Source organism: Salvelinus namaycush, chromosome 10, assembly GCF_016432855.1.
Source record: "Salvelinus namaycush isolate Seneca chromosome 10, SaNama_1.0, whole genome shotgun sequence".
In the NCBI taxonomy this organism is placed as follows: domain Eukaryota; kingdom Metazoa; phylum Chordata; class Actinopteri; order Salmoniformes; family Salmonidae; genus Salvelinus; species Salvelinus namaycush.
Genome location: NC_052316.1, coordinates 40,288,926 through 40,306,357, shown reverse-complemented (window position 1 = coordinate 40,306,357; position 17,432 = coordinate 40,288,926).

Genomic DNA, 17,432 nt, shown 5'->3' with positions numbered 1-17,432 from the left:
GAACATTGTGGGGACATCACATTATCTATTCTACCTAAATAACACATCTCATCTACACCTCAACATAATGGGCTCGTCTAACTCTAACCTGTCTTTAACAAGGTTATATACCACAGTAAACAATGGATTTGTTCTTCACATACATGTGGTGTGTGTGAGTCATTCACAGCATTGTCTTTACTTTCACCTCTCCTGGTGTAACACATGAACAAAGATGTGACTTCTGTTGGTGGGCCCGTCTCTCTGGTTGTGTGGTTGTGTGGTTGTGTGGCTGTGTGGCTGTGTATTAGCATGGTGGCCCCCCCACAGGGCACACACATACCAGACCCCAGCAGGTGGAGACATCTCAGAGCAGCAGAGGTGAGCCTGTCCACCTACGCAGAGAGAATAAAACTCTTAACCCCCCCCCCCCAACCGTCCGCCGGCTCTTTCTCCCTGTCTATTAGACCCCTCATACTCCTCCCTGTCCTGCTCCCTGTCCTCCTCCTCCTCCCGTCCTACTCCCTGTCCTCCTCCTCCTCCCTGTCCTGCTCCCTGTCCTCATCTTCCTCCCCGTCCTACTCCCTGTCTTCCTCCTCATACCCTCTCTTTTCCTCTGCCTCCTCCTCCTCCCCAGTCCTACTCCCTGTCCTCCTCCTCCTCCCCAGCAGTCAGCTGATCTAGAGCCTGTCTAGGTATGATAAATGGAGGATGGAGGACCGATGGTCGGCACCTCATAGGGAGCAGATAGATTAGGTGATTAAGGGCCGTTAAACTGCTTCCTGTAGCAGCCGATGACAGTCGGGGTCTTGAGGTGTTGAGGTGATGATGTCTAATCCGTGTGTGTAATGGTTAATGCTTATTGATAGTTTATTACATTCTTCTATTGATGTTGGGGGATTGAGGGCATGGCTGCAGAATGGATGTGCTGGTGCTTTTTAAGTAAAAACTATTTAAATAAGGATCTGTCTTTGAGACTCTTCTCCTTGGGATACCTGACAAGAAGGCAGCTCCTAATGGATATTGTAAATCGGTATTGAGATGATGTGTGTCCGTGGCGTGCTTTGTGCAAAAGGCAGAGAGATCACTCCAGACTCAAGTAGAAATTGAATGTTTATGCAGGTCCCCAAGACGTCGGGAGACGCAGTCAAAACTGTCCACTAGGGGCAAAAGCTGGGATTGAACCCACAGTCAATGGAGCAGGAGCTTGCTGGTTAGACCATCCGTCCACAGTGAGTTAGCAAAGTCAGTGTTGTTTAATTGCTTAATCTTAGAGTTTAACTTAATCTTGGAGTTTCTTCATTTAGACTCATACTGTATACAGATGTAGGATCTTCATTTGATCACCCTGTTACAGGAGAACTTTCAGTGCAGTGCAGGAAATGTAAAACTTGTAGTGTATTTAAGGTTTAAAATGGCTTCTATAGATTGTAATTTCCATTTAGAAATTTCTGACTTGATTTTCGCTTATGAAAAATATATCAACCCCTACAAAAATTACCATTCATTTTAATAAATAAAATAATTCACATATCCTGTTGCTACAGGATTACTTTCCTGCTGTAGCCAACTGGTTCAAATTAAGATCCTATATCTGTACAGGTTGAAAATGACAGATTTGGGCACTGGAATGCATTGGAATGCAGTAGTTGTACAGTAACATGCTATAAATGACGTCAGCTTCACAGTGCTGTATGTGTTTTGACTGACAGCCGTTCTGAACTTGAACACCGCACGCGACAAGAAGTTGCCCCCAACTTTTGCACACTTTTTGTTGTCTGAGCGAGATCAGACATTGTAGATCATAATAAATATCGCTTTAATGTCATACAACCAAGCCAAACACCTGTCCAAATGTGCACTTCACATTTTCATATCCTAAAACTCATGTCATATACAGTGTCAACATGTATGATCACTATGTTTGATGTACAGTTACAAAAGGACATGGCGTCAGACCCTGGGTTGTTCTGAACAGAATAAGTATGTTTGTCTACTGTTAAGACAACACGCACCTGAACGCACACGTGACTTCTTTCTACAATGATCTGTTTCTATTCGCTGTGAAAGCCTAACACTGTTAGTTCTTATTTTACAACTTAGCTAATCATGTTGGCAATAGAACAAGCTTTCAAATGATGCCCACCTGACCCAGATTGCGATTGGACCGTTTTTGGATTGCGTAAACAACAACAGTAATTATGTGATGGCGGGGATGCAGGGTGCTGTTCCAAATAAAATAACTACACGTGTGCTTGCTATAGTTCCTCGAGGGCATCACTAGGAGAGCTATAAACAAACACTCTTCTCTGTGTCATAAAAGTGCATTGAAATGACTTAGGAATTGTGCACATTTTGGAGAGGTGTGTGGCCACTTGGAGACCCCCAGTTAGTCCTCACTCAAACCCTTCATTTTCACCTATCCCACATTTAACAGGAATATATTGTGCATTTTCAGATTTTGTTATCAAGAAATGCGTTGAAAACTACAGTAAATGTAAAATGCACAAAAAATCAACAGTGTAATGTTTGGATTCAGTCTTGTGTCAGGTGAACTGTTGTGTACTCAACTTTGGTCTAATCATTTTCCCACAATCTCAAAACTGTTCCTTTTCAATTGCTACCATGCGTATGCATATGCTTTTCATATTAATTCTTTAAGAAACATTCCAATTCCCGCAAGTGTAAAGGGTAACACTTAATTTAACCAATCTTAATTAATGCCTGAACTTAATTAACCCTATCCCAAATCTTAATCCTTAATTTAACCCAGTCGGAAGTAATGCCTTAAAGGAAAGGTTGCACATATATAATTTGAAATGTAACCTTTATTTAACTAGGCAAGTCAGTTAAGAACAAATTCTTATTTACAATGGCGACCTACCACGGCCAAACCTGGACGACGCTGGGCCAATTGTGCGCCGCCCTATGGGACATTCAATCACGGCCGGATGTGATACAGCCTGGATTCAAACCAGGGACTGTAGTGACACCTCTTGCACTGAGATACAGTGCCTTAGACCGCTGCACTCGGGAGCCACTCACAAATCTAAAAATGTAGGTTGATTTATATTCTATCTATACGGTCTTTTTGCAAATTTTCAAAATGTTCTAATTTTCAAAACTCCTATACCAACAACACACTGCGGCTTTGACGTCAAGAAAGGAACAGCCAGCTGGTGGCTTCGGTGATGGAGGCCAATCGGCTAAATAGGTACAAAGTGCCCAAAAAGTTCTGTCATGGTATGTTGCTAGAAGATGATAAAAAACTAAGATAGTTGTCTATCTAAGTGCACCGGGCCATGCAAAACAAACTGGCCCACTCAAATCTAGGATGGTGTTTGGGGATGGAATAAGCTAGCTAGCAAACTACAACAACTCCAACACTGCACGTTTTGCGGAAATTAATGTTAAAATACCAATCGGATTATTGTTGATTTCAAGGTATGTCTTTATTTTTGCAGAACCGCTTGATCTTAATTGGCAGATATAACCTGCAAGATATCATGGAAGCCAATGTTTGTGTTAGCCATTATAACTGGATTTATTCTTATTGCTGCTAGCAACGTCGTTAGTAACATTAGCACTCAGGTTAGCATGTGGATAGCTATAGCTACCATCGGCCAACAACAGAGTTTTAGTCAGTTTGGTTATAGATGTTCAATGTCTACTATGACGGTAAAGGCTTATCTAGATTTTGTGTAACAGTACGAGAAGTGTTGATGTGTTGAACTGCTAATAAGGGACATGTTTCAAGGCTGCTAGTGGTTAGCCAGTAGAGGTAAGCCAGCAGGGATGTAAAAGGGTCTATGCTAAAAACCTACGTGCTGTATAAGTGATAAAAACATGTTAAGCTGATACAGAATTAAGAAATCAAAGCATATGGTCAGATGAAAAGTTGGCTTTATTCAGAGTGCCAACATTTATATTTTCATTTGCTAGTAATTGCATGGCTAATTGTGTGATTATGATTCTCAATCAATAATGGAACATTCTCCAGCATGTTGAATCATTTAGTTCAGTTACACTTTCAAATCCACCACATGATCATATCAATTAGCACAAACACGCAGCTATTGATGAGAAGATCGCTGCAGCATGCGCTTATCAAACCATGCCAGCATTTGCTCAGCTCAAGTTTCCAAGCATTTATTTGCACATTTAATTAACTATCAAATTAAATGGTTTTATTTTCTTGCAAAGCAAACTGTAATCTGTGTACTTCTCCTGATTCAGGAGATATCTCACATAACATTTGTACCCCAGCTCCACTTTGAACTAATCCCTTCAATGAAACCTGACTTCTATTGCTTTGGCTACTTTAACAAAAGCTATCATAGAATGAAACCCAACCACACCCCAGGCCTGATGATACAAATTAACATGATAGAAATAATCCTTCATTCCTGGTGGTAGGCTGCATTGTACTGTATGGTGCCCATAGACAGCATTGACGTACTGTAACTCTGTGGGCATCTGAGGGACGTAACCGTCCTCTCCTGTCTGGACAATGGGAGGCTCAGGCCCATTAGATGACACGTTGAGAAGGTAAAGAGCATTTAGCTCGGTGGTAAATTGGATGTAAATTGCTAGCGTCTGGCTGATGTCTGGTATGATAAGGCTCAGACAGTGCAGCCACTTAAAATCTGCACATTATGGTTTCTCTGTCCTCTCCTTTAGTGAAGAGAGAGACTAGACTTTATATGGAAATCAGAGCCTCTGTATCAGGCTCGCTGCATATATAGTAAAGTACTTTATTTTGATGCCAGGGTAAAGCATTGTGGATATCAATGTATGACATTGTAAAACGATGTATGCCATATTATTTGGAATTCGGGGAAAGAGCAAAAAATACCTCACTGGCTCGATGATGTGAGTGGATCTCAGTTAGCAGACTCCAATGGCGACAGCTGGTCTTACTGGGGGCCGACTCAAAACGAAAAAGACATTACAGACAAAAGACTTGCAATTTACAGTACATACATAAAAATAAACATTAACATGTAGTGTGTGTGTGTGTGTGTATCTATCAGTTACACATACTGTAAATGTCAGTACATACAGTTGAAGTTGGAAGTTTACATACACTTAGGTTTGAGTCATTAAAACTCGTTTTTCAACCACTCCACAAATGTCTTGTTAACAAACTATAGTTTTGGCAAGTCGGTTAGGACATCTACTTTGTGCATGACACAAGTCATTTTTCCAACAATTGTTTACAGACAGATTATTTCACTTATAATTCACTTTATCACAATTCCAGTGGGTCAAAAGTTTACATATACTAAGTTGACTGTGCCTTTAAACAGCTTGGAAAATTCCAGAAAATGATATCATAGCTTTAGAAGCTTCTGATAGGCTAATTGACATAATTTTTGTCAATTGGAGGTGTACCTGTGGATGTATTTCAAGGCCTACCTTCAAACTCAGTGCCTCTTTGCTTGACATCATGGGAAAATCAAAAGAAATCAGCCAAGACCTCAGAAAAACATTGTAGACCTCCACAAGTCATCATTGGGAGCAATTTCCAAATGCCTGAAGGTACCACGTTCATCTGTACAAACAATAGTACGCAAGTATAAACACCATGGGACCACATAGCTGTTATATCGCTCAGGAAGGAGACGCGTTCTGTCTCCTAGAGATGAACGTACTTTGGTGCGAAAAGTGCAAATCTGTCCCAGAACAACAGCAAAGGACCTTGTAAAGATGCTGGAGGAAACAAGTACAAAAGTATCTATATCCACAGTAAAACGAATCCTATATCGACATTACCTGAAAGGCCGCTCAGCAAGGAAGAAGCCACTGCTCCAAAACTGCCATAAAAAAGCCAGACTACGGTTTGCAACTGCACATGGGGAGAAAAATCGTACTTTTTGGAGAAATGTCCTCTGGTCTGATGAAACAAAAATAGAACTGTTTGGCCATAATGACCATCGTTATGTTTGGAGGAAAAAGGGGAGGCTTGCAAGCCGAAGAACACCATCCCAACCGTGAAGCACAGGGGTGGCAGCATCATGTTGTGGGGGTGCTTTGCAGCAGGAGGGACTGGTGCACTTCACAAAATAGATGGCATCATGAGTTGGCAAAATTATGTGGATATAATGAAGCAACATCTCAAGACATCAGTCAGGAAGATAAAGCTTGGTCGCAAATGGTTCTTCCAAATGGACAATAACCCCAGGCATACTTCCAAAGTAGTGGCAAAATGGCTTAAGGACATTGGAGTGGCCATCACAAAGCCCTGACCTCAACCCTATAGAAAATTTGTGGGTAGAACTGAAAAAGCGTGTGCGAGCATGGAAGCCTACAAACCGGATTCAGTTAAACCAGCTTTGTCAGGAGCAATGGGCCAAAATTAACCCCAACTTATTGTGGAAGGCTACCCGAAACGTTTGACCCAAGTTAAACAATTTGAAGGAAATGCTACCAAACACGAATTGAGTGTATGTAAACTTCTGACCCACTGGGAATGTGATGAAAGAAATAAAAGCTGAAATAAATCATTCTCTCTCCTACTTTTCTGACTTTTCACATTGTTAAAATGAAGTGGCGATCCTAACTGACCTAAGACAGGGATTTTTACTAGGATTAAATGTCAGGAATTGTTAACTGAGTTTAAATGTATTTGGCTAAGGTGTATGTAAACTTCCGACTTCAACACAAGTAGGTCACATGAGGGAGGGGCGTTGTGCCGTGAGGTGTTACTTTATTCATTTTTTGAAAGGTTTGCTGTTCGCTTGCGCTATATAAGATGGAAGGGAGTTACATGAACGACTGTAGATTATGTTCTTCAAGAGCAAAATGGTCATCCCTCGCCCCCTTCAGGCCTGCATAACAGTAAACATTATACACACGGAAGGAGAGAAAAAACATGACTTTGGTGTTGTATACATTTTGTGGAATTGTATAACTAGTGACAATATGACATCCACTCAAAGGGAGACCAAAGGGAGACCAAAAGTCCCCAGAAGGACACGTAATGCAGCCTGGAGAAGAAAGAGGCAAGCAGTCAGTACAGGTGGGTTCCCGACTTCAGGGACACCTGCCTGGCCAGACAGTACATCCATATGGTAAGGCCCTGGCTTGCCCTCAGAACCTTTAGAAATGCCTCTCTGTGCTGGAAAACAATGTTTCTCACAGGGTTGTTAACCCCTTGAACCCGTACAGATGCTGAGAGTCTCACGTAAAGGAAATAGACACAATACCAAAGGCACCTGCAGTGGGCGTCGTCACTAGATGACATGCCACAGAGGATTCTTATCGCCACACCCTCCCAACCCTGGCCACACCCTCCCATCCCTGGCCACACCCTCCCATCCCTGGCCACATCCTCCCATCCCTGGGCTTACCCTCCCATTCCTGGCCACATCCTCCCATCCCTGGCCACACCCTCCCATCCCTGGCCACATCCTCCCATCCCTGGGCACATCCTCCCGTCCCTGGCCACATCCTCCCATCCCTGGCCCCATCCTCCCATTCCTGGGCACACCCTCCAATCCCTGGCCACGTCCTTCCATAACTTGCACAGCAGGCCCTAAACCCAGCCAGAAATGCTACCTCAATTAACTCATGATGCTAACCAGAGCAGGCTGCAAGGGAGGTACACACAATCTGCCAAGCCCACCCCTGTTCCATTTCCTGCCTCAGCAGTAAGACATGAGTGATCGTGTAGCCAGGGCTGGCACAAATCAATCTAATAAACATACAAATGAAGCAGGCCAGTTTGTGGCAATTTTGAGGCCACATTATCATGACATTATCACTGTTGTAGCAAGAGGACTTGACAGCCTCTTTAATACGACGTCTTCTCAATGCAGTCTGAAGCAGCGATGGAGTAGCACCAACCCTACAACCACCTACAACGATCGGTGCCAGAGATCTAAGGCCAATATTCTCCCATGTTGCCTAATTATAATGCATAGGCCTATGTGTGAGCTTGGCATGGCATTTACAGTGTATTAATGATCCCAGTGGATGGGTGGGATTGATGATAGGAAATAGATAGATCCCCACAGGGACCACTAGGGAAGGATTCAGATGTGTTATGTGTGTAAATAGACAGTGTGTGGATCCAGCCAGGACCTGACATCAGGTAAGATAGATGCACATTCCCTACAGCCTTTCTCTAAGCAGGATGTCTGCTTTTCTCCAGTGGGTGTTCTTGCTCTGTACCGTACAGATGTAGGATCTTCGTTTGATCACTCTTTTTCTCTGTGCTGTAGGTTGCTAGAGAATGATACGTTCTTACCGTAGCTTTCATAGCTGGTGTATTGAACTGTAGAACCCCACAGGGGAACACTGTGAGCAACTGTCAAAAACACCCCTCGAAGGATTTATAGACACCTAAAACGGTTTATGAATTTGGTCATGCTAATCTGAATATAACTGATTAATTAATGCTTGGAGAGGCACTATAGGGATAGTTAATTCAATTAATGAAATCTCAACAAAATCTTATCAAAAGTTGTAAATATTGAATTGATGGGAGAAACTCATCAACACAAATTCAGAAAGTCAATAAACATCGATATACCACATAACTGCATTCAAACTGTACCAACTTTTCTTTTAATTATAAACTGGATGGTTCAAGCCCTGAATGCTGATTGGCTGACAGCCGTGGTATATAAGACTGTATACCACGGGTATGACAAAACATTTATTTTTACTGTTCTAATTACGTTGGTAATCAGTTTATAATAGCAATAAGGCACCTCAGGGGTTTGTGGAATATGGCCAATATACAACGGCTAAAGGCTGTGTCCAGGTACTCCGCGTTGCAACCTGCATAACAACTCTGACTCTTATTCATGGTAGATTGACCAAATACCACACCCCTTCGGGCCTTAATGCTTAATTAATAAATCATCATGTTGAGTAACATTGAGACCACATTTGGTATAATTGCATCTGTGAAAGACAACAGCATAAAGCTATGTGGTTTTTGATAAAGGAAAGTAATATTGTGTATTGATGTGATGCCTTACTTGACTTAAACCTCTTGGTCGCGTTCTATTAATGTGATGCTTTACTTGACTTAAACCTCTTGGTCGCGTTGTATTGATGTGATGCTTTACTTGACCTCTTGGTCTCCTTGTATTGATGTGATGCTTTACTTGACTTAAACCTCTTGGTCTCCTTGTATAGATGTGATGCTTTACTTGACTTAAACCTCTTGGTCTCCTTGTATTGATGTGATGCTTTACTTGACTTAAACCTCTTGGTCTCCTTGTATAGATGTGATGCTTTACTTGACTTAAACCTCTTGGTCTCCTTGTATAGATGTGATGCTTTACTTGACTTAAACCTCTTGGTCTCCTTGTATTGATGTGATGCTTTACTTGACTTAAACCTCTTGGTCTCCTTGTATTGATGTGATGCTTTACTTGACTTAAACCTCTTGGTCTCCTTGTATTGATGTGATGCTTTACTTGACTTAAACCTCTTGGTCGCGTTGTATAGAGTCGATGATGGCATTAAAATATGTAAAATGAGTGTTGCCAGAAAGTAGTGTTACATTCACATTTTCAAGTATACAGTAAAGTGTATCCCAGAATAGGTGATGGATAGAGACAGGAACTCATCACACTGTCTTAAGAACAGAACGGAGATCTGAGAAAAGTTATTTACATCAGACTTACATGTCACGCCCTGACCATAGAGAGCCCTCTGGGTTGAGGGTGGCTTAGTGGGATATTGTTTTGAGTGAGTGCATGTAGCACTATGGACTTCACGGTCGTTGTTTTTTTTTGTTTTATTTTAAGTTTCACTAAAATAAAGATGTGGAACTCCAATCACGCTGCGCCTTGGTCCGTCTCTCCTCACAACCGTGACAGAATATCCCACCAACACAGGACCAAGCAGCGTGTTATGGAGGTTAACTTCTCTAGGGTAGGGGGCAGCATTTGGAATTTTGGATGAAAAGCATGCCCAAATTAAACTGCCTGCTTCTCGGGCCCAGAAGATATGATATGCATATAAATGGTAGATTTGGATAGAAAACACAGTTTCCAAAACTGTTAAAATAGTGTCTGTGAGTATAACATAACTGATTTGGCAGGCGAAAACCTGAGAAAAATCCATTTGGGAAGTCGGTTTTTTTTCCCGTTTTTTTTCTTCTATTCAATGCCATTACAGTATCCATTGCCTTAGGACTCAAATTGCAGTTCCTATGCCTTCCACCAGATGTCAACAGTCTTTAAAAATTGTTTCAGGCTTGTATTCTGAAAAATGAGGAAGTAAGAGCAGTCTGAATGAGTGGACCCTAAAGTGTCACACAGCGCGACCGTGAGAGTGCCTTTCTTGTTTACCTTTTTATATTGACGACGTTATTGTCCGGTTGAAATATTATCGAGTATTTAGGCTAAAAACAACCTGAGGATTGAATATAAACATCGTTTGACATGTTTCTATGAACTTTACGGATACAATTTTGATTTTTTTGTCTGCTTGTTTTGACTGCGTTTGAGCCTGTGGATTACTGAAGAAAATGCGCGAACAAAACTGAGGTTTTTGGATATAAAGAGACTTTATCGAACAAAAGGAACATTTATTGAGTAAATGAATGTCTGCTGAGTGCAACCATATGAAGATCATCAAAGGTAAGGGATTCATTTTATCTCTCTTTCTGACTTGTGTAACTCTTCTACTTGGCTGGTTATTGTTTGTAATGATTTGTCTGCTGGGCTATGTTCTCAAATAATCGTAAGATATGCTTTCGCCGTAAAGCATTTTTTAAATCTGACACCGTGGTTGGATTCAGAAGAAGTTCATCTTTAAACCTATGTAAAATATGTTTTGTTTTCTGAATTTTTATAATGAGTATTTCTGTATTTGAATTTGGCGCCCAGCAGTTTCACTGGCTTTTGAAGAGGTGGGACGCTAACGTCTCACGTACCCAAGAGAGGTTAAGGAGTTTTGGACATGGGAGGAAATCATGTCCGGATGTGAGACCCTTCCTTGGAAGGAGACACCAAGGAAGGTGGAAAGACAGTGACGACGTCGGGGACCAATATTTTTTTAGGGGGGGCACGAGGGGTGGTCGGCGGAGCAGCGGAGAGTGGAAGAGCAGGTCCTAGGTCCGGTGCCATCTGTGCCAGCTCTCCGTACTCACACTGAAGAGCCAGAGACCGTCAGGGAGGCGATGGAGAAGTTGGGAGAGAGAGAGATAAGAGAGACGTTGGTCAAGTGTGTTCTGCTCAACATTCGAACTGAAGAGCCTGTCAGCAGTCTGGTGAAGTCTGTGCCGGCTTCACGCGTCTGGCCTCCAGTGTGCCTTCCCAGTCTGGTACGTCCTGTGCCAGCTCCCCGCACTCGCCCTGAAGTGCGTGTCACCAGTCTGGTGCCACCTGTGCCGGCTCCACGCACCAGGCCTCCAGTGCGCCTCCTCAGTCCGGTACGTCCTGTGCCAGCTCCCCGCACTCGCCCTGAAGTGCGTGTCACCAGTCTGGTGCCACCTGTGCCGGCTCCACGCACCAGGCCTCCGGTGCGCCTCCCCAGTCCGGTAAGTCCGGTGCCAGCTCCCCGCACCCGCCCTGAAGTGCGTGTCACCATTCCGGTGCCACCTGTGCCGGCTCCACGCACCAGGCCTCCAGTGCGCCTCTCCAGTCCCGCTCCAAGGCCGGAGCCTTCCACTGCGCCGGTGCCCAGTCCAGGCACGGCAATCAGTCCCACTCCAAGACCGGAGCCTTCCTCGGCGCCGGTGCCCAGTCCAGGCACGGTGTCCAGTCCCGCTCCAGGGCCGGAGCCTTCCTCTGCGCCGGTGCCCAGTCCAGGCATGGCATCCAGTCCCGCTTAAAGGCCGGAGCCTTCCACTGCGCCGGTGCCCAGTCCAGGCACGGAGTCCAGTCCCGCTCCAAGGCCGTAAACTTCCTCTGCGCGGATGCCCAGTCCAGGCACGGTGTCCAGTCCAGCTCCAGGGCCGGAGCCTTCCTCTGCACCGGTGCCCAGTCCAGGCATGGCGTCCAGTCCCGCTTAAAGGCCGGAGCCTTCCACTGCGCCGGTGCCCAGTCCAGGCACGGAGTCCAGTCCCGCTCCAAGGCCGGAAACTTCCTCTGCGCAGATGCCCAGTCCAGGCACTGTGTCCAGTCCCGCTCCATGGCAGGAGCCTTCCTCTGCACCGGTGCCCAGTACAGGCATGGCGTCCAGTCCCGCTTAAAGGCCGGAGCCTTCCACTGCGCCGGTGCCCAGTCCAGGCACGGTGTCCAGTCCCGCTCCATGGCAGGAGCCTTCCTCTGCACCGGTGCCCAGTACAGGCATGGCGTCCAGTCCCGCTTAAAGGCCGTAGCCTTCCACTGCGCCGGTGCCCAGTCCAGGCACGGAGTCCAGTCCCGCTCCAAGGCCGGAAACTTCCTCTGCGCAGATGCCCAGTCCAGGCACGGTGTCCAGTCCCGCTCCATGGCAGGAGCCTTCCTCTGCACCGGTGCCCAGTCCAGGCACGGTGTCCAGTCCCACTCCAGGGCAGGAGCCTTCCTCTGCGCCGGTGCCCAGTCCAGGCACGGCCAACCCAGCTCCATGGCCGGAGCTCTCCTCTGCGCCGGTGCCCAGTCCGGGCGCAGCATCCAACCCAGCTCCATGGCTGGATCCGTGGTGGGGGCGGGGGCTACGACCCGCACCGGAGCCGCCTTCGACACTCGTCACCCCCCTACCCCCCCTACCCTCCCCATGGTGGGGAGGTTTCAGGTTTTGCGGCCGGATTCCGCACCTTTCGGGAGGGGGGGGACTGTCATGCCCTGACCATAGAGAGCCCTCGGTTCTCTATGGTGTTTAGCTCAGAGCGTGACTAGGGTGGTGTTCTAGTCATTGATTTTCTATGTGGCTGGGTTGTATGGTTCCCAATTAGAGGCAGCTGGTAATCGTTGCCTCTAATTGGGGATCATATTTAGGAAGCCCTTTCTCCCACCTGCTTAGTGGGATATTGTTTTGAGTGAGTGCATGTAGCACTACTGTACTTCACGGTCGTTGTTTGTATCTTGGTTAATTTTAAGTTTCACTAAAATAAAGATGTGGAACTCCAATCACGCTGCGCCTTGGTCCGTCTCTCCTCACGACCGTGACATTACATCAGATGTTGTATACTAATGCTATTTTAATGGACATAAAATGTGCTTTTCTTACAAAAACAAGGACATTTCTAAGCGACCCCAAACTTTTGAACGGTAGTATATAAATATATATAGGCAGTGGACAGTGAAAGGACGTTTATTTTTTTGCTGAGATTATATATATATATATATATATAAACTAAACTCAGCAAAAAAAGAAATGTCCTTTCACTGTCAACTACGTTTATTTTCAGCAAACTTAACATTCTAAATATTTTGTATGAACATAACAAGATTCAACAACTGAGACATAAACTGAACAAGTTCCACAGACATGTGAAAAACAAAAATGGAATAATGTGTCCCTGATTAAAGGGGGGGGGGGGGTCAAAATCAAAAGTAACAGTCAGTATCTGGTGTGGCCACCAGCTGCATTAAGTACTGCAGTGCATCTCCTCATGGACTGCACCAGATTTGCCAGTTCTTGCTGTACGATGTTACCCCACTCTTTCACCTAGGTACCTGCAAGTTCTCAGACATTTCTGGGGGAATGGCCCTAGCCCTCGCCCTCCGATCCAACAGGTCTCAGACGTGCTCAATGGAAGTGCGATCTGGGCTCTTCGCTGGCCATGGCAGAACACTGACAATACTGTCTTGCAGGAAATCACGCACAGAACGAGCAGTATGGCTGGTGGAATTGTCATGCTGGAGGGTCATGTCAGGATGAGCCTGCAGGAAGGGTACCACATGAGGGAGGAGGATGTCTTCACTGTAACGCACAGCGTTGAGATTGCCTGCAATGACAGCAAGCTCAGTCCGATGATGCTGTGACACACCGCCCCAGACCATGATGGACCCTCCACCTCCAAATCGATCCCGCTCCAGAGTACAGGCCTCGGTGTAACACTCATTCCCTTGACGATAAATGCAAATCCGACCATCACCCCTGGTGAGACAAAACCGTGACTTGTTAGTGAAGAGCACTTTTTGTCAGTCCTGTCTGGTCCAGCGACGGTGGGTTTGTGCCCATAGGCAACGTTGTTGTGATGTCTGGTGAGGACCTGCATTACAACAGGCCTACAAGCCCTCAGTCCAGCCTCTCTCAGCATATTGCGGACAGTCTGAGCACTGATGGAGGGATTGTGCGTTCCTGGTGTAACTCGGGTAGTTGTTGTTGCCATCCTGTACCTGTACCGCAGGTGTGATGTTCAGACGTACCGATCCTGTGCAGGTGTTGTTACACGTGGTCTGCCACTGCGAGGACGATCAGCTGTCCGTCCTGTCTCCCTGTAGTGCTGTCTTAGACGTCTCACAGTACGGACATTGCAATTTATTGCCCTGGCCACATCTGCAGTTCTCATGCCTCCTTGCAGCATGCCTAAGGCATGTTCACGCAGATGAGCAGGGACCCTGAGCATCTTTCTTTGGTGTTTTTCAGAGTCAGTAGAAAGGCCTCTTTAGTGTCCTACGTTTTCATAACTCTGACCTTAATTGCCTACCGTCTGTAAGCTGTTAGTGTCTTAACGACCTTTTCACTGGTGCATGTTCATTAAACTTCTTATGGCTGCAATCCCATTAACGGGATGATATGACAACAGCCAGTGAAAGTGCAGGGCGCCAAATTCAAACAACAGAAATCTCATAATTAAAGTTCCTCAAACAAACATGTATTTTATACCATTTTAAAGGTAATCTTGTTGTTAATCCCACCAAAGTGTCCGATTTCAAATAGGCTTTTCAGCGAAAGCACCACAAACGATTATGTTAGATCACCGCAAAATCACAGAAAAACATAAATTTTTCCAGCCAAAGACAGGAGTCGCAAAAAGCAGAAATAGAGATAAAATTCATCACTAACCTTTGATGATCTTCATCAGATGACACTCATAGGACTTCATGTTACACAATACATATATGTTTTGTTCGATAAAGTTCATATTTATATCCAAAAACCTCAGTTTACATTGGCGCCATGTTCAGAAATGTCTCCAAAATATCCGGATAAATTGCAGAGAGCCAAATCAAAAAAACATAAATACTCATCATAAACTTTGATGAAAGATACATGTTTTACATAGAATTAAAGATGCACTTGTTCTTAATGCAACCGCTGTGTCAGATTTCAAAAAGCTTTACGGCAAAAGCACAATATTCAATAATCTGAGAACAGCGTTCAGCCACAAAAGCAGTTACCCGCCAAATTGTACAGTCAACAAAACTTATAAAAAGCATTTTAAATCTTCACTTACCTTTGCTGATCTTTGTCGGAATGCACTCCCAGGACTCCCAATTCCACAAGAAATGTTCGTTTTGCTCGGTAATGTCCATCATTTATGTTCAAATAGCTATTTTTGTTAGCGTGTTTGGTAAACAAATCCAAAGTCAGGAAGCGCGTTCACTAAAACTTGACGAAATGTCAAAAAGTTTTGTAACAGTCAGTAGAAACGTGTCAAATGATGTATTGAATCAATCTTTAGAATGTTTTTAACATAAATCTTCGGTAACGTTCCAACCGGAGAATTACATTGACTTCAGATGTGCGATGGAGCAGAGCTCCCTCTCATGTGATCGCGCATGGTCAGAGCATGGTCAGGTCATGATAGACCCGACTAATTCCTGTCTCCTTCGGCCCCACTTCACAGTAGAGGCATCAGACAAGGTTCTACAGACTGTTGATATCTAGTGGAAGCCGTAGGAAGTGCAAACTCATCCATATCCCACTGTGTATTCAATAGGGGCTTGGTTGAAAATCTACCAACCTCAGATTTCCCACTTCCTGTTTGGATTTTGTCTCAGGGTTTTGCCTGGCATATGAGTTCTGTTATACTCACAGACATCATTCAAACAGTTTTAGAAACTTCAGAGTGTTTTCTGAGGAGCAGCTCCGGACTGAGGGGCAGCTCCGGACTGAGGGGCAGCTCCGGACTGAAGGGCAGCTCCGGACTGAAGGGCAGCTCATGACTGAAGGGCAGCTCATGACTGAAGGGCAGCTCATGACTGAAGGGCAGCTCATAACTGAGGGGTAGCTCATGACTGACGGGTAGCTCATGACTGACGGGTAGCTCATGACTGACGGGTAGCTCATGACTGAGGGGTAGCTCATGACTGAGGGGTAGCTCATGACTGAGGGGCAGCTCATGACTATGGGGCAGCTCCGGACTGAAGGGCAGCTCATGACTGAAGGGCGGCTCTGGCAGCTCCTGACTGGCGGGCGGCTCTGGCGGCTCCTGACTGGCGGGCGGCTCTGGCGGCTCCTGACTGGCGGGCGGCTCTGGCGGCTCCTGACTGATGGACGGCTCTGGCGGCTCCTGACTGGCGGGCGGCTCTGGCGGCTCCTGACTGGCGGGCGGCTCTGGCGGCTCCTGACTGGCGGGCGGCTCTGGCGGCTCCTGACTGGCGGGCGGCTCTGGCGGCTCCTGACTGGCGGGCGGCTCTGGCGGCTCCTGACTGACGGACGGCTCTGGCGGCTCCTGACTGACGGGCGGCTCTGGCGGCTCAGGACAGACGGGCGGCTCTGACGGCTCAGGACAGACGGGCGGCTCTGACGGCTCAGGACAGACGGGAGGCTCGGGCGGCTCAGATGGCGCTGGACAGACGGGCAGCTCAGACGGCGCTGGACAGACGGGCAGCTCAGACGGCGCTGGGCAGACGGGCAGCTCAGGCGGCGCTGGACAGACGGGAGACTCTGGCCTGCTGAGGTGCACAGTAGGCCTGGTGCGTGGTGCCGGAACTGGTGGTACCGGGCTGGGAACACGCACCACTGGGCGAGTGCGGGGAGCAGGAACAGGGCGTACAGGGCTCTGGAGACGCACAGGAGGCTTGGTGCGTGGTGCCGGAACTGGAGGTACCGGGCTGGGGACACGCACCTCTGGGCGAGTGCGGGGAGCAGGAACAGGGCATACTGGACCCTGGAGGCGCACAGTAGGCTTGGTGCGTGGTGTTGGCACTGGTGGTACTGGGCTGGTGCGAGGGGCTGCCACAGGCGGACTGGTGCGTGGAGAAGGCACCGGATAGACCGGACCGTGGAGATGCACTACAGGTCTCGAGCACCGAGCCTGCCCAACCCTACCTGGCTGAACGCTCCCCGTAGCCAGGCCAGTGGGGCGAGGTGGAATAGCCCGCACTGGGCTGTGCTGGCGAACCGGGGACACCATGCGTAGGGCTGGTGCCATGTACACCGGCCCGAGGAGACGCACTGGAGACCAGATGCGCTGAGCCAGCTTCATGGTACCTGGCTCGATGCCCAACTCTAACCCGGCCGATACGAGGTGCTGGAATGTACTGCACCGGGCTATGCACACGCACCCGGGACACCCTGCGCTCCACCGCATAACACGATGCCTGCCCGGTACGACGCTCTCCACGGTAAGCACGGGGAGTTGGCTCAGGTCTCATACCTGGCTTAAC